Below are 14473 nucleotides of genomic sequence, written 5' to 3' on the forward strand. Positions count from 1 at the left end.
TCCATTTCTGCATTTTTCTTTCTGATTTAATTCAATCTTTTAATATATGAAACACTTCCATAGTTCAAAAGTAAAAGGTTATAAAAAGGCAAACTCAACACTTTAAATAGGTAAAATATATGGTATGTGAATTATATCTAAATAAAACTGTAATTTAAAAAAGGAAGAAAAGCCATGTATATTTCCATGTAAAAATACTTAAGTGGTGGCTTCAAGATACCATACAGTGCCCTTTTTATGAGGTTCTAATGTATCGTTATGCAAAAACAAGCAAATATATGTATATTCTTTTCCTCATTCTTTCATTGTACTTTTTCCCCCTTAACACTATATCTCATAGATTACATGAAGATCTTCTTCAGAAATTGCTTTTACGTTAGCAACATTTGCAATTGTGAGTTCAGACTCCATAAAGCAAATCTACTACTTTGTTTCCTTAAGAAAAATACTGATTCCTTCAGTTGGCTTCTGTAAGTATGCCAAATTGGCAATGAGGTCTTTCCAAGCAAATATTTTGATACCCAGCTTCCCCCCACCTCCCCCATTTAAGAGAGTACCAGTAAAAATGAGAGACTTTATGAGGGCTTAAATTATAAGGTCATTCTTTTCTGGAAGATAATTTTGCTGGAAATCTTAAGTTATTTTTGAGGCACATATGCTATTTTCTCAATAAATATTTTTTGATGAATGCTATCATTAAGCACTCATGGTGAAAACCAGTATTCAACCAATTGCTAAGTTTTGCCACTTTCATCTCCTACATATTCTAAAATCAATCCCCTAGCCTTCATGCCATCTCCCTCAGGTCCTCATCTTCTCTAGCCTGGATCACTGCAACAGCATCTCAAAATCCCGCTTCTCAAGGGCAACAGATCTTACTAACGCAAATCAGATCACCAGCACCCCAAGCTTGAAATCCTTCAGTGGCGCTCCCCAACCCCGCCCTAAGACGAGCTCTTATGGCGGCTTCAAAGTCTCACCCCTTCCTCCCTCTCCAGCCTCACCTCGCGCTTTATGCTCCAGCAGCACCGAATGCCTTGTGACTGCACACCCTCTACTGCTTCCCTTTCCACTACCTGGAATGTTGGCTGACTCACTTCTCTTCAGAAGCGAAGGTAGGTGGTCGGGGGATAATCTAGGAAACCAGTATTCTTCCAGAGAACACATTCTCCCAAATGGGGCCTTTTTGAAAACTTAAAAAATATGCAATAAATTGTTATGACAGTTGCAAGTTGTTAAAGTGGAGAAAACAGGAGGAAAGGACTAGGGATCAAGATCAAATCCCTCGTTGAGGTAGCAGCGGAAGTTGGCTTTATTTCCCCACCAATCAATGGCGCAGGCCCAGCCTCCGGAGGCTAGACCCTACAGGCACCTCAGATTCCTGCAGGTTCTGAGAGACGACGCCGGTAGTCTACCTCTAAAAAGCACTCCTCTCCCTCCCACCCCACTGGCCTGGTATCCCCTCCACGAAGCTCCGAACTCCCTGAGGTAAATTGCTTATCATTCAGTAAAGTGTCTGAGGGCAAACAGTGCTTACGCATCGTCATCGAGCCAGCGCCCAGCACCTGTCTAGCACGCGGTTAACAATCAATCGAATTAATAGAATAAAAAACTAAATAGGGCTTCCCTGGTGGCGCAGTGGTTGTGAATCCGCCTGCCAACACGGGGACACGGGTTCGAGCCCTGGTCCGGGAAGATCCCACATGCCGCGGAGCAACTAAGCCCGTGAGCCACAACTACTGAGCCTGCGCTCTAGAGTCCGGGAGCCACAACTACTGAGCCCACGCGCCTAGAGCCCGTGCTCCGCAACAAGAGAAGCCACCGCAGTGAGAAGCCCGCGCACCACAACGAAGAGTAGCCCCCGGTCGCCGCAACTAGAGAAAAGCCCGCGCGCAGAAGCGAAGACCCAATACAGCCAAAAATAAATAAATAAATAAATAAAATTTATTTAAAAAAAAAACTAAATAAATGACAGGGCCTTCTCATATATTACTTTCCCTTTCATTAAAGAGCTTCTCCCAGACACCGCCCCTACCTCGGCTAAGGTCCTGCCCCTACGGTAGCGGAGTCGCGCCCCTCCTTCCCCGCCAGCTCAGACCCCGCCCCTTTCCCTGAAGACCCTAGAAGACTACGGGAGTTTGGCGCCAACCGTGTTTTTTTTAATCCCTCCCAAAGGCGGGAACTAGGAATGTGCGCCGGGGACGTGCTTTGCGTCTGACCTGATTGGCCATGGGCGCTCAGTCCCGCCTCCACGTGCTGATAGCGCGCTGGCATTGGTGGAGACTCCAGAGAGACCTCGGTGTCCAGAAAGGGCCCCAGGCTACCTTGGGCCAGGCGGGGCGGGTAAGTTGCTGTGGGGCTCTGGTCTGCGCGGGGCTGCTGTGGAGGAGGTTGCGCTGCGCGGTAGTACTCTGAGCGGAGGCCGGCGGCGTCTGGAGAGCCAGGGAGTTGAAAACAGCGGCGGAGTCTGTGGCGGGGGGATGGCGCGTCTGATGTCCGGGGCTCCCAGGAAGCCGCGTTCCCGCCGCCCTCGGATTCAGCTTCTGGTCTTTCACCCCCAATCCCTCTGTGGTCCCTCGAGAGTATTCGGGCGGGAGCGGGGGCGAGGGTGAGGGTGAGCGCAGGTAGGAAGTGTCCTTTCGACCGCTCTTCCTGCCCCTCCCCCCCAAAACCAATCTTCCCTTGGAATGTACTCTTAAATTAAATCTTTCGGATGGAATTTTCTGGAGGAATGGGTTTTTCCTGTGTCTGGTGATCATTGATGTTGTTTCCGCTACTGTTACGCCCAGAGAAGTTGTTTATCTTAATCTCTACGGCGAAGAGAGCCATGCCTAACACATAGTAGGCCCTAAATCAGATGTGAATGTGTAATTCGTAGAATCTCAGGATTTGCACTTCAGGCATCAAGTTGGCATTGATTCTGATTCTTCTCTGGTCTTTCCCATTCTCCACAGCTCCAGTTCCAAACCTTGCCTCTCTTCAGGGCCCCTCCCCCATTTCACTCAGGGCTCCCCCATCTCAGGGCTCCTTTGATTGGAGGCAGACAGAGGCCTTCAGGGCCAGAATCCCCATACTCCAGTTATCTCCTGGCGTTTCTTGCCATTTTACAAGAGCTCGCCCGTTAAAAACTTTGTTATACTCTTCTCTCTAATGAATATTCTTGATTTTGTCATCTGGCTTTAGAGACAGCTGGGATCTAAGCCCAGATCTGCCTTTTACCAGCTGTTTGACCTTGGGGCAAGTTTCTCTTCTCTGTTTCCTCATCTGTAAATTGGGAAAAAGAATAGTCTGTACCCCATAGGACTTTTGGGAGTATTTAAAGTAAATTGATCATGTATTTAGAGCATTTAGGCCAGTGTCTGGCACACAGTGTACAGTGTATGTGGCGTTTGTTATTCTTTTCCCCTTACATCTTTTTAGGGTTCTCGCTGTATTAGATTAAGTGTTTCCCATGAGCCTAACAATACACTCTCCCTCTCCCCTGACTCTTTCTCTACACATTTTTTTTTTTTTTTTTTTTTTGTGGTATGCGGGCCTCTCACTGTTGTGGCCTCTCCCGTTGCGGAGCACAGGCTCTGGACGCGCAGGCTCAGTGGCCATGGCTCACGGGCCCAGCCGCTCTGCGGCATGTGGGATCCTCCCAGACCGGGGCACGAACCCGTGTCCCCTGCATCGGCAGGCAGAGTCTCAACCACTGCGCCACCAGGGAAGCCCTCTCTACACATTTTTGTTTTTCACTACAAATGTTTATTTCATTCCCTCGATTTTTTTCTTAAAGGAAACTTCCTTCAGAGTGTCTCTTAAAGACATTGTCCTCTCACAAAAGTCTAGGTGATCCTTCTCTCATCTGCTTCGACTTCACCTCTGAATCCATTGGGATTGTTCCTTAAAAGATTATGAGTGAGCTTGCAACTCTTTTCTTGATTCTCAACTTTCAAAATTTTGCCTCTTCACTTAGGTGCAACTCTCCTATCACAAGCAACTCTCATTGTATATCGAGATCCTCATTTGGGGAAAGGTGAGAGCAAGTGTGAAAAATCGTTCTTTGCAAGAGATTCTGATACATAAGTTTTCCTCCTCTCCTTCCTCTTTTCCTTTTCAAGAGAATCACTGGCCTTTATAATTTCAAGAGTAATCTCAGCTACAGCAATTATGTCTTTTTTTTTTAATTGATGAAGTATAGTTGATTTACAATGTTGTGCTAGTTTCTGGTGTACAGCAAAGTGATTTAGTTATATATTTATGTATATGTATATATACTTTTTCATATTATTTTCCATTATGCTTTATTATAGGATATTGAATATAATTCCCTGTGCTACAGGACCTTGTTGTTTATTTTATATATAGTAGTGTGTATCTGCTAATCCCAAACTCCTAATTTATCCCTTCCCCACCCCCTTTCCCCTTTGATAACCATACATTTGTTTTCTATGTCTGTGAGTCTGTTTCTGTTTCGTAAATAAGTTCATCTGCATCATATTTGAGATTCCACATATAAGTGCTAGCATATGGTATTCGGCTTTCTCTTTCTGACTTCACTCACTATGACAATCTCCAGGTCCATCCATGTTGCTGCACATGGCAATATTTCATTCTTTTTTATGGGCTGAGTAGTATTCCACTGTATATATGTACCACATCTTTTTTGTCCATTCATCTCTCCATGGACTTTTAGGTTGCTTCCATGTCTTGGCTATTGCAAATAGTAGCAATTATGTCTTGTCTTCTGTGCTATGTACTCCATTTTCCAACTGTCTATTTAGACATTTTCTGCTGGATGTTCGATAGATAATTCAACATGGCTTCTTTGGTTCTCCATTTCAGTTAAAAGCATGACTACCTTGTTATTAAAGCTAGGAACTGCAGAGTTGTCTGTAACAAATTGGGATTTTAATGCTCTTTTTTTTTTTTTTTTTTTTTTTTTTTTTTTTTTTTGCTGTATGCGGGCCTCTCACTGTTGTGGCCTCTCCCGTTGCGGAGCACAGGCTCCGGACGCGCAGGCCCAACGGCCATGGCTCACGGGCCCAACCGCTCCGCGGCATGTGGGATCTTCCCAGACCGGGGCACGAACCCGTGTCCCCTGCATCGGCAGGCGGACTCTCAACCACTGCGCCACCAGGGAAGCCCCAAATTGGGATTTTGATTAATTCGGCAAATATTTTTTTATTACCTACCAACCTGTCAGGCTCTGTGCTGAGAGCTGGGGGTACAGTGGTGAACAGAACAGAGCCAGGCCTGTTCTTGGTGGAGCTTATAGCCTAGCAGGTGAGGTGGATATTTCTCTAGGAATCCCACAAAAAATGTAATCATAAACTGAAAAGAGGCCATGTAGAGAAAGGACAAAGTGGTATAAGAATATTTAACAGAGGACCTGACCTAGTGGAGAGAAAGGGTAGCCAGGGAAGGCTCAAACATTACTTAATCCACAGTATCACACACAGATGAGTTGAGTGAAGGAGATCAGTGAGGAAAGAACACTCCCTGCAGAGGCGCTGTGGGGGGAGGGGCAAACTGTGTTCTAGGAGCTGAAGGAAGGCCAATATGATCAGAGCAGAGAATGGGGGAGAATGCTACAGACTAACCCTAGAGGAGTGGGGAGAGGCCGGGTCACTCAGGGCTTGTTAAGAAGAATTGTGGCAAAATTTGTTTTTTAATCTAAGATCAGCTGGAAGCACTGAAGAGTTTTAAGCAGAGGAGGAAACATGATCAGATTTGCATTTTGAAAAGACAGCTCAGGCTGTGGTTTTGAAATGGGCAAGATTGGATATTTGAATACCCATTCCCTTAAATCTTTTTCTTTTTTTTTTTTTTTTTTTTTTGCGGTACGCGGGCCTCTCACTGTTGTGGCCTCTCCCATTGCGGAGCACAGGCTCCGGACGCGCAGGCTCAGCGGCTGTGGCTCATGGGCCCAGCCACTCCGTGGCATGTGAGATCCTCCCGGACCGGGGCACGAACCCGTGTCCCCTGCATCGGCAGGCGGATTCTCAACCACTGCGCCTTCAGGGAAGCCCCCTTAAATCTTTTTGATTCTGCTACAGAAATCTTTCAGGTCTGGTCTTAGTCTTTATTTCCACTAATAACTTAGTCATCCCTCATTGTCTCCTGCATTTTTTTTTTTTGGCTGTGTTGGGTCTTCGTTGCTATGCGCGGGCTTTCTCTAGTTGCGGCAAGTGGGGGCTACTCTTAAGTTGCAGTGCATGGGCTTCTCATTGCAGTGGTTTCTGTTGTTGCGGAGCACAGGCTCTAGGCGTGCGGGCTTGAGAAGTTGTGGCTCGCGGGCTCTAGAGCGCAGGCTCAGTAGTTGTGGCGCACAGTCTTAGTTCCTCCGCGGCATGTGGGATCTTCCCGGACCAGGGCTCGAACCTGTGTCCCCTGCATTGGCAGGCGGATTCTCAACTACTGCCGCACCAGGGAAACCCCTCTCCTGCCTGTTTTAATAGCATTTTCTATCTCCCTTGCCACTAACATTTTCTATACTTTTCTTGCTAGAGTTGAACGTTTGAAAAGCAGATTTGATCATGATATTTCTCTGCTTTAAAAGCCTTCAGTGGTTCCCTCATTCCATAGTGGATGAAGTCCAAGTATCGTAATTATATCACTGGACTTTTCTAAAATCTCAATTCTCATAATCTAACCTCTGGGTATTGAAACCCAGGCTTGCTTGTGGACTCTTAGATAGATGCGGGGAGATGGTGTCAGGAAGTGTGTTTGCGAACACAAACCCAGTTTCACTGAACCTTGGGGTTTTGGAAACTTTGGAATAGTGAGTGATAGGGCTAGAAAGGTAGGTGCCTTTCTTGACTTTATTCAGTAGACATTGGGAAGTAATACAAAGTTTTTGAGCAGGAAGTGATATGAGCAGGATTGCTTTGGAAGAACTAACCCAACTGTTGTGTGTAACATGTGTTTGGAGAGGGGAGATAACTAGATAGCTATAGTGCGGGGTCTGAAACAAATTTCGATAGCAAGAATGAGGAAAAGTGGGAGAAGCGTTGTAGGGTAGCATCAGTAGGGATGCTACTTAAAGAAGTAGCAATGTCAGGAGGTGACAAATGTTGACAGAAAGGTGATCTTTTTTGGGTTTGGACTTGGTGAGCTTCGACTTACAGGAATGTGTTTACTTTATTAACTTTAACATCTTATTGCTGACTGTTGATTTGTTTTTTAGTACAAACATATCCTAATTTTCAAGCACTGAGGGGCAGCAGAGGAGTCTATAAATCTGATCTGGTACCCCTACTTTTTGTGGCAGTTCTTGCTCTCTATCCTGACCTCCTTGTGTTTGCCCATCACATGTTTAATCCAAACTGCTTTGCAGTGGTAAAAAATAAGATAGTGATGTCTAGGAGCTTGTCACCTTAGAAAGTATTCAGATACCTTTTTACAAGGGCCCAATAGCATTTAGAGCTAGTTATGTGTTATTAAATTGTAATAACCACAATTGTAATTGTAATTAAATTGTAATAAAGTTAAAGAGGGAATTCCCTCTTTAACTTAAAATTTTTTTTAATCATCCTTTTTTTTTGGCTGTGCTGGGTCTTAATTGCGGCACGTGGGATCTTATTTGCAGTGTGCAGGATCTCGAGTTGCGGCATGTGGGATCTTTTTAGTTGTGGTGGACTCTTAGTTGCAGCATGTGGGATCTAGTTCCCTGACCAGGGATCAAACCCAGGCCCCCTGTGTTGGGAGCATGGAGTCTTAACTGCTGGACCACCAGGGAAGTCCCTTAACTTTAAATTAATTTAAATTAATTACAATTTAAACATCAACCTCGGGGCTTCCCTGGTGGCGCAGTGGTTGAGAATCTGCCTGCCAATGCAGGGGACACGGGTTCGAGCCCTGGTCTGGGAAGATCCCACATGCTGCGGAGCAACTGGGCCCGTGAGCCACAACTACTGAGCCTGCGCATCTGGAGCCTGTGCTCCGCAACAAGCTAGGCCGCGACAGTGAGAGGCCCGCACACTGATGAAGAGTGGCCCCCGCTCGCCGCAACTAGAGAAAGCCCTCGCACAGAAAAGAAGACCCAACACAGCCAAATAAATAAAATTTATAAACATCAACCTCAGTGTGTTAGGCCAAATAATGGATTCCCCAATATGTCCTTGTTCTAATCCCAGGAACCTATCAATATGTTGCTTTGGGCCTCCCTGGTGGCGCAGTGGTTGAGAGTCTGCCTGCCGATGCAGGGGATACGGGTTCGTGCCCCGGTCTGGGAGGATCCCATATGCTGCGGAGCGGCTGGGCCCGTGAGCCATGGCCGCTGGGCCTGCGCATCCGGAGCCTGTGCTCCGCAACGGGAGAGGCCACAACAGTGAGAGGCCCGCATACCGCAAAAAAAAAAAAAAAAAGAAAGAAAAAAAAAATATGTTGCTTTACATGGCAAAAGAAACTTTGGAGGGAATTCCTTGGAGGTCCAGTGGTTAGGACTCTGTGCTTCCACTGCAGGGGGCATGGGTTCAATCCCTGGCTGGGGAACTGGGATCCCACAAGTCACGTGGTGTTGGCCACCCCCCCAAAAAAAAGCAACTTTGCAGATGTGATTAGGATTTTGAAATGGGGAGAGTATCCTGGATTATCCAGTTGGCCAGTATTATCATAAGGGTCCTTAAGAGGGAAGCAGGAGAGTAAGTGACAGGAAAGGCCATGTGATGACGGAAGTGTGAGGAAGGTGGGGAGGGGAGCAAGTCTGACCATGGAAGCAGAGGTCAAGAGGTGAGGAGATGTCACACTGTTGGCTTTGAAGGTGGACGAAGGAGCCACCAGCAAAGGAACATAGGCAGCTTCTAGAAGCTGGGAAGAGCAAAGAACAGTTTCTCCCCTACAGCCTCCAGAAGGAATGCAGCCCTCCTGAACCTTGATTTTTAGACCAGTGAGACTTCTGACCTCCAGAACTGTAAGGTAATACATTTGTGTTAAGCCATGAAGTTTGTGGTCATTTGGTAGAGCAGCAATAGGAAACTAACGGTCATTCACACTGTGCGTATTTCATGTACTCAATAACTACATGTGGCTAGTAGCTACCATACTGGGCAGCTCAGATATAGAACATTTTTTATCATTATGGAAAGTTCTATTGGACAGCACTGGTCTAAAATAATAGTTCTCAGAGTGTGATCCCCAGCAGCATTACCTGCGAACTTTTTAGAAATTCAATTCTCAAGCCTCATCTCAGACCTACTGAATCAGAAACTCTGGAGATGGGCCCATCAAATCTTGTGTTTTAACTTCTCCAGGTTTTTCTTTTCTTTCCTTTTTTTAATAGACTTTATGTTTTAGAGCATTTTTAAGTTCACAGCAAAATTGAGCAGAAATGCAGAGTGTTTGCATACGCTTCCTGTGCCAACACACAACTTCCTCCCTCTATCAACATCTAACAACAGAGTGTTGCATTTGTTACAATTAGTGAACATTGTACATCATTGTTACACAATCATTGGTACATTGATACCTATTTTTCACCCAAAGTCCAAAATTTACATTTGATAAGCCTTAGTTTTTTTGTTTTTTTTTTAAGAAGATGTTGTTGGTAGGAGTTTATTAATTAATTAATTTATTTTTGCTGTGTTGGGTCTTCGTTTCTGTGCGAGGGCTTTCTCTAGTTGTGGCAAGCGGGGGCCACTCTTCATCGCGGTGCGTGGGCCTTTCACTATCGCGGCCTCTCTTGTTGCGGAGCACAGGCTCCAGACACACAGGCTCAGTAGTTGTGGCTCACAGGCCTAGTTGCTCCGCGGCATGTGGGATCCTCCCAGACCAGGGCTCAAACCCGTGTCCCCTGCATTAGCAAGCAGATTCTCAACCACTGCGCCACCAGGGAAGCCCCAAGCCTTAGTTTTTAACCACTATGCCAATCTCCTACCCTAATTGAAGGCCACTTTCCTGAGCGGGGATTCAACTGAGACTTTGAAGGGTGTGTAGAATTTCCAAAGCAGGGGGTTGGAAGGACATTTCAGGCAGGAGAGTTGTATAGAGAAAGAAGTGGAGGGATTTTTCAGGGTACTTGGCAAGTTTGACTTGAGCAAGAGGCCCCAAGCTTTAGTTAGTCAGTTGAGTATCAGCCTCATGAAGTTTGTCCTAATCAATAATAGCCATGAAATCATGGGTATAGAATGCAAGTTTTATTTTTGAATCCCCATTGAAACAAATATGTTAATCTTTGAAAAATATTTGGTTATATGCCACTAAAATTATCCCTAGAGCACCCAGGGATAGTCATGCCCCATTCTGGAAAACACTACCATAGGGGATTACTGGAGATCCCCTGGGGAGGTAGGATGAGGCCAGTGTTTGTTGAGCAAGGGTCATCTGTGTCCCAAGCTGCTTGCTGCTGTTCATAATTCTCTAGCCCCAGACCAACCAGCATATTTGATCTTATCTTTCCTGGCTGGCAACACTTTGGTGGCTCCCTGTTCTCTTCTAGATAGAAGAGTAAATGCCTTAACATAACCTACAAGGTCCTTGGGGATCCTGGGATAGGCCTACCATGGCCCCATCAGGCTGGTGAAGAGAGGGAGACAGGAGACAGGGAGGATCTCCTGGAAGAAGTGACAACTGAGCTGAAGTCTAACCGATTTAGGGGAGAGAACTAGGTGATGGTGGTGAAGAGATTTTTTAGGTAGAAGGAACAGCATCTGCAAATTTCCTGAGGCAGGAAGGAGCAATGTGCATGTGAGCACCTGAAAGAGGCACTAGAGGAAGAGTCAGGGAGAGGCATTTGCAGGGGCCAGACCCTGCCTGCAGTCCCTGAAGGCATCACAAGCATTGTGATCTTAATGCTGTGCCTTACGAAACTTCTCCAGGATTTTCTGATGCATGTTAAAGTTTAAGGAAAACTTTAGAAGGCAAATGATTCTAGTAGATATTGGTAAATGCAATAATGACATGTTCAGCATGTTGATAGAATAAGGTATTGGGAATTAACTATGCCTCTAAAAAGGTTTTTTCTTTTTGGCTGCATTGGGTCTTCGTCTCTACGTGTGGGCTTTCTCTAGTTGAGGTGAGTGGGGGCTACTCTTAAGTTGCGGTGCGTGGGCTTCTCATTGCAGTGGTTTGTCTTGTTGCGGAGCACGGGCTCTAGGCATGCAGGCTTCAGTAGTTGTGGCTCGCGGGCTCAGTAGTTGTGGCACGCAAGCTCTAGAGTGCAGGCTCAGTAGTTGTGGTGCATGAGCTTAGTTGCTCCGCGGCATGTGGGATCTTCCTGGACCAGGGCTCGAACCCGTGTCCCCTGCATTGGCAGGTGGACTCTCAACCACTGCGCCACCAGGGAAGTCCCTAATTTATTTATTTTTTGTGTGGTAGCTGGGTTTGGGAAGGGGATGAGCAGTCCAGGTGAGGAAACAGAAAGAGCAAGATGTTGTGGAGCTGAAGTACATGGCATATTTCAGGAACTGCAAGTACAGATATTTCTGCTCTAATGTTATATGTATTCTTGAAAAACCTTTACTTCTGCAAAATCACTCACTAAGACAGGGGTGATGGGAAAAATAGGAGCAGAATACTCAAAGCCTATCTACTCATATTACTGGAGCGGCAACAGGAACAATATCCATTGTAATTAAAATATTGGCACAGTTAAAAGACATGTTAAATTCCTAGTAAATAAGTATCTCAGTAAATATAGGTCTTTTCCTCAAGAAAAAATAAGGATGAAGATAGCTTGATGGAAGGAGGAATAAGGAAGGATTGCGGCAACAAGAACAGGGACGTAAACATCAGAGGTTGTGGGTACAGAGGCAGGTGCAGGCTTCATGTGAAATCTTGTGACGGTGGACTGGATGGCTCTGGCTCATTGCCTTGTGTTTGGCTTTGTCCCCCGTCCTCCCTCCCACAAAGATTGAGGGAAACCAAGCTTAAGCCCATGCAAGACAGAGCCTGCGGCTGTACTGAGACTAGAGGAAGAAAGGGGAGTGATGGGTATCTAGCGTAAGGGTGGCAGGTACAGGACTAGATTCCTTCTTGCTTGCTGTGTTTAGCTGCTGTTCATTAATGGTGCAAACCTTTAACATCCTGGGAAAGAACCCCATCTGAACCAACATAATTTCTGGGTTATACTGATATCATTTCTCTATTTCTCAATAATGTGTGTGCTAACTTGCATTACAGAAACGTGCTGTGGTGGCTGTGGCTGGAGTGTGTGAGGGGAACAGTGAGAAATAGAAAAGCACTCATAGACATTTCTAGAAAGGCTTTGGGTTCTGCGCTAGGGAAGCTCAACTTGATAATTTTATTTGGGGTAGCTGTTGAAGGTTTCTGACCTGGGAGAGAAACAGGCTAGACATAAACAGGGTTAATTTTGGCCTCAGTGTGGAAAATGGTAAGAGGAAAAAGATATTGGTAGTGTAGAAACTAGCTGGGAGACTTTTATTATAATTTAAGTGAGAAATAATTGTATCTGGAACTGGAACAGTGACTGAGTGCAAAGGAGACACTAAATTTGAGAGATTTAAAAATCACTAAGAATTTGTGACTGCTTGACAGTGAGTGTGGTGCTAAGAAAGAGTCAAAGATAATGGAAGCTTTTAGCTTGAGCGTGAATTGAGGCAGGAGGTGGTAGTGTATATTTTCCATATCCAGGCACTTACGTAATTTACTTTCTTCCATTTTTATGCCTCATGTAATCACTCTTTTCGTTCTGTCTCCGTCTTGGGTTAAGTCTTCTCATGTGGACTTTTATAGTAGCCTCCCTCCCAGTTTCTTTTCCTACACTTTTGTCTTTCCAGTTCATTCCACAAATTAGTCTTCCTCTTTCCTTTCTTTATATCAATGTACTAACTCAGAAACCTTCAGTGCTCTTACCTTCTGGAAGTTCAAGACCAGATACGTTGGTTTGACATTTAGTATCTTCTGTTTGACACGAATGAAATTTTAGTTTTGTCTCCCAATCCTGTTCTGAGGTCTGTTTCAACTAGGCTGTTTTATTTACAGTTCTCCATGTCTGCCTTTCCGCCAAGGTTAATATTCTCATTTGGAATCTACAGAGATCTCCACAGATACCTCCCTCTCCTCCACTGACATGCAAGTCCTTCCCCTCCTGCCAAGCAAGTCCTCGGCAATGTGTATGCTTTTATTCTCCACACATCTTTGCCAACATTTGGGAGGGGATAGTGGCTTTAAGGGGGCCCAAGGAGTACTTCTAGGGTGCTGGTAATGGTCTGTTTCTTGATCTGAGTGGTAATTCCATGGATGTGTTCAGTATGTGAAAAATATAGGACTGTCTACTTACGGTTTGGGCTTTTTTCTATTTTTATGTTATACTACAATAAAAAATTTACTCTCTCCCCATCAAAATAAAATATGTCCTGACTCTCCTAGGCCCTTTGCACTTCAATTTGAATTTTATGGTCAGCTTGTTAAGTTTGGGATTGCATTGAGTTTATAGATAAAGTTAGTGAGAATTGCCAACCTTGATGTTGAGTTTTCCTAAAAATGATTGAGACATATTTTGTCATTTATTTAGAGCAGAGGTAGGCTGTCTGTTCTTGTAAATAAAGTTTTATTGGAACATAGCTGCCTGTATTCATTTATGAGTTGTCTATGGTTGTTTTGGAGCTACAGCAGCAGAGTTAAGTCCTTCTGACAGACCAGATGGTCTACAAGCATAAAATGCCTACTTCCTGACCCTTTAAGAAGAAAAGGTTTTCAGGGGACGTCCCTGGAGGTCCAGTGGTTAGGACTCTGCACTTCCACTGTAGGGGACAGGTCCAATCCCTGGTCGGGGAACTAGGATCCCGCATGCCTCACGGCATGGCCAGAAAAAAAAAAAAAAAGAAGAAAAGGTTTTCAAATCCCTGATTTAGATCTTTATTTAGATCTTTTATTATTTTCTCCATAAAGGTCTTGTATTAGATTAATTCCTATGTACCTTATAGTTTTGTTGTTGTGAATAATATCTTCTTATCAGTTATGTTTAAAAGCTGTTTGCTGTCATATAGGAAACCTGTTGCTTTTTGTGTATAATCTTACATTCAGCGACTTTAAGAAACTCTTCCCAGTTCTAATAATTTGTAGATTTTCTGTATAGCTGATCATAGTGTGAATAATGACAGCTTTGTTTCTTCCTTTCCAGCTCTGTTTCATTTCATGTTTTACTCTTTTTGCTAATAGAAGCAAGCTTGACTTTGAAGGAGATGCTTCTATGGTTTTAACATCATGCATGATGGATGATTAACGTGAGGGTTTTGTTTTTTATTTATTTATTTATTTTTGGCTGCATTGGGTCTTTGTTGATGCGCACGGGCTTTCTCTAGTTGTGGCGAGCGAGGGCTACTCTTCATTGCGGTGCATGGACTTCTCATTGCGGTGGCTTCTCTTGTTCTGGAGCATGGGCTCTAGGTGCGCGGGCTTCAGTAGTTGTGGCACACAGGCTCAGTAGTTGTGGCTTGTGGGCTCTAGAGCACAGGCTTAGTAGTTGTGGTGCATGGGCTTAGCTGCTCCGCGGCATGTGGGATCTTTCCAGACCAGGGCTCGAACCCAT

At 44.9% G+C, this 14473-nt stretch overlaps 1 protein-coding gene across 4 annotated transcripts in view; it reads left to right on the plus strand.

The window, feature by feature from the left end:
- Nucleotides 1-2285: 2285 nt before the first annotated feature.
- The window catches only part of CASP8AP2 (caspase 8 associated protein 2), a 43492-nt gene continuing 31304 nt past the window's right edge, over nucleotides 2286-14473 (plus strand). For 2 of the 4 annotated variants that reach the window (XM_081251308.1, XM_081251307.1), the window contains exon 1: nucleotides 2286-2343. The gene's annotated coding sequence lies outside the window, so the exon portion shown is untranslated. Of the gene's footprint in view, nucleotides 2344-2519; nucleotides 2625-3958; nucleotides 4019-14473 lie in introns of those variants that run through there. The other 2 variants (XM_081251310.1, XM_081251309.1) reach the window with 2 other exon arrangements.

This window comes from Mesoplodon bidens (genome assembly GCF_964165515.1).
Source record: "Mesoplodon bidens genome assembly, chromosome: 12".
Lineage (NCBI taxonomy): Eukaryota > Metazoa > Chordata > Mammalia > Artiodactyla > Ziphiidae > Mesoplodon > Mesoplodon bidens.